We start from the raw sequence: 3,866 nt of genomic DNA, 5'->3' as shown, positions 1-3,866 counted from the left end.
TGTGTTTGTGTGAGTGTGTGTGAGTGTGAGTGTGTATGTGGACAGTATTGCAGAGCGGCAGTCAGCTCTCTCTCTTCCCACGATGCTTTGCTGTCTCTGCCTCTCCAGATGGGGAGACATGAAAACGTTTGAAATTTCAAACATTAAAATGAGCGATGGCCTCGTCGTCCGTCGCCAAGATACGTTTGTTTAAAATCCACCTCCTCTGAGAATCTGGCAGAGCGCTTCACACAGACACATCTGGAAAACATGTTCTCCAGTCGTTTCCTTTTTTCTTCTCCTGCATCTTAAAGAGCGAAGCAGCTTAATACATGAGAGACACACACATTTGTATTTCTATACTTGTAAGGACTGTCTTTGACATCTGGAGAGGTGACTTCCAGCCAAGTGCACCTTCAAGGCCTAAAACTGTAATTGGTCCTCACAAATATGGAGATACAAGACTGCACACACACTTACACACAAACATGTTAAAATTCTTGTGAGGACCTTCATTGATAGCAGTGTTTAAAGAGTCATTTACTCTAGTCACTACAGTGTGTAGTGTGTGTGTGTGCGTGCGTGTGTGTGTGTGTGTGTGTGTGTGTGTGCGAGCGTGTGTGTAGTGCGTGTGTGTGTAGTGAGTGGGGGTCTTACTGTAATTCCCTGCTGCTCTTCATTTATATGTGTCAGAGCCTCCTGCTGAGTCAGCACTAGCACTACTGGCCGAGACAGATGTGAAGTAGAGGTCAGAGGTCATTTTTATCCTGAAACTCAAACTGGATCAGCTTAATCCCTGAAACCAGTGGACTCCCTTCAGTCTGATCCTGCTGCTTCCTCCCGAAACTGTAAGTCAGCCGCCTCCATGCATCTGTCAGAGGGAGGTGTAACTGTCTGTCTGCCTGTGTGTCTGTCTATGTGTCTGTCTGTGTGTCTATGTGTCTGTGTCTGTCTGTGTGTGTCTGTGTGTCTGTCCTTCTGTGTGTCTGCCTGTCTGTGTGTCTGTCTGTTTGTATGTCTGTCTGTGTGTCTGTCTGTCTGTCTGCATGTCTGTGTGTCTGTCTGTGAGTCTGTGTGTCTGTCTCACTGGTCTCATTTGGCTCACTTGGCTCACTGGTCCCACTGGGTTCACTGGTCTCTCTGGGCTCACTTGCCTCACTGGGCTTACTGGGCTCACTGGTCTGACTTGGCTCACTGGGCTCACTTGTCTCACTTGGCTCACTGGGTTCACTGGGCTCACTGGTCTCACTTGGCTCACTGGTCTCACTTGGCTTATTGGGTTCACTGGGCTCACTGGTCTCACTGGTCTCACTTGGCTCACTGGTCCCACTGGGATCACTGGTTTCCTGGGTTCACTGGTCTCACTTGTCTCACTGGATCACTGGCTGGTCTCACTTGTCTCATTCTGCTCTCTGGTCTCATTGGTCTCACTGGGCTCACTGGACTCACTGGTCTCACTTGGCTCACTGGGCTTACTGGGCTCACTGGTCTCACTTGGGTCACTGGGCTCACTTGTCTCACTTGGCTCACTGGGTCACCTGGCTCACTGGTCTCACTTGGCTCACTGGGTTCACTGGGTACTGGGCTCACTGGTCTCACTTGTCTCACTGAGCTCACTGGACTCACTGGTCTCACTTGGCTCACTGGGTTCACTGGGCTTACTGGGCTCACTGGTCTCACTTGGTTCACTGGGCTCACTTGTCTCATTTGGCTCACTGGTCTCACTAGGTCACTGGGCTCACTGATCTCACTGGGTTCACTGGTCTCACTGGTTTCATTGGTCTCATTGGACTCACTGGACTCACTTGTCTAACTGGGCTCACTGGGAGGGAACCAACATAGACCAGAAGGGAGGATTTATCTGCTCTGTGCAGCCTGCAGATCTGATCCAGATGGAGCCAATCAGCTTCCTCCGCTTCAACAGAAACCGACCTCCTACGAGAGACGATGTCTCATTTGGCTCTCTGGTCTCACTGGGTTCACTGGGCTCACTTGTCTCATTTGGCTCACTGGTCTCACTGGGTCACTTGGCTCACTGGTCTCAGTTGGCCCACTGGGTTCACTGGGTTTACTGGGTACTGGGCTCACTGGTCTCACTTGGTTCACTGTGCTCACTTGTCTCACTGAGCTCACTGGGCTCACTGGTCTCACTTGGCTCACTGGGTTCACTGGGCTCACTGGTCTCACTTGGTTCACTGGGCTCACTGGTCCCACTGGTCTCACTGGTTTCATTGGTCTCACTGGGCTCACCGATCTCACTGGGCTCACTGGGAGGGAACCAACATAGACCAGAAGGCAGGATTTATCTGGTCTGTGCAGCCTGCAGATCTGATCCAGATGGAGCCAATCAGCTTCCTCCGCTTCAACAGAAACCGACCTCCTTCGAGAGACGATCCATTCTGCAGAAAAACACCAACTCCTTTCCTCTTCTCCTGCTCCAACGTCTTCTTCTTCCTCCTCAGGGAGTTCAGGTGTCTCTTGAGCTCTGTGTTCAAAGGTGGAGCGGGCACTGAACCAGCCACCACCTGCACCAGGCGGGGTAGGGGGCGTCTGAGGATACAAACAAACCGCAGGAGGGACCTTAAAACTGTTTTCTGTTCTTGGTGTCGTCACTGATGAGGATCATGACTCTGACCCTGTGATCACTGCGAACACTTGGTCCAGCTCCAGGCTCCAGGGATGGTGACCTTTGACCCCCTGAAGTGTGTTTTCTCTGTCTTGGCTGCAATTTCTTTCCTTCCTCCCCCCCGGCCTTCCGTCGGCATGGTAACCACAATGTGTGGCTGACTCTGCCAACCAACATCCAGCTTTAAGGAGTCCAGGATGCTCCGGGGACGCTGCCTCCCTCAGTGTGTGTGTGTGTGTGTGTTGAAGCTTATGAACAACAAGCTGTAATCACCCTGCAGGTCCACATTTCAGCCCGAATGAACGCAGTTTGTTCATTTTCTATGAGGTGAACAAACAGTGCAGTAATCAATCACTGTGATCTGTTGTGTATTTGTTGTAAATGAATTGCAGCCAATCAGTTACTTCTGAATGAAACTCCATTCTGTTTGACCATGAGCTCAAACTGTAACAAAGAAACTGCTTTTGTAATTGACGTCTCTGTCGTGACGTTCAGTTCATCTGTTTTAGATCAATTAAATTAATAACAAAGCGGATCAGCACACTGATGTCACAGGACCTGACAGGATGATGCTTCACGTGGTCATGGTAGTTTTAGATGAGTTTAGGAGTTCGAATGTGATGGTTGAAAACTACCAAAGCTGACAACTAGCAGCTCTGAAGAACAGACAGACAGACTGAGAGACAGACAGACACACAGACAGGCAGACAGACTGAGGGACAGACAGATAAACTGACAGAATCAGAAACTGTTTATTGCCAAGTAACATACATTACAAGGAATTTGCCGTGGTCTGAAGGTGCTATTGTTTTGATAATAAATAAGTAGAATATAAATGGTAAAATAAGAATAAGAATAAAAATAAGATAAATAACCACCAGTGCAGTGACCAAAATAAGGTAAAGTGTCCAGATAAAGTGTCCAGTAGGGGGTGGGTGCGTTAATGTAACGCAGGGGGGACAGGGGTGATGTACGTATAACTTGTGTTTGTGTTCGGGGGGGGGTCAATGTAAGTTTATCAGGTTGACTGCAGAGGGGAAGAAACTGTTTTTGTGGCGGGAGGTTTTGGTCCTGATGGACTGCAGCCTCCTACCAGAGCGGAGGGGGTCGAACAGATGGTGTCCGGGGTGGGAGGGAGCTGATGTTCAGCTCCCACCGGAGGTCCTGGCTGATGATGGAGCCCAGGAAACGGAAGGACTCCACAGTGTCCACTGGAGAGTCACACAGGGTGATGGGGGCGGGTGGGGCTGCGCTCCTCCTG

Source organism: Enoplosus armatus, chromosome 1 (genome assembly GCF_043641665.1).
Source record: "Enoplosus armatus isolate fEnoArm2 chromosome 1, fEnoArm2.hap1, whole genome shotgun sequence".
NCBI lineage: Eukaryota > Metazoa > Chordata > Actinopteri > Centrarchiformes > Enoplosidae > Enoplosus > Enoplosus armatus.
This window is presented reverse-complemented; position numbering follows the sequence as displayed.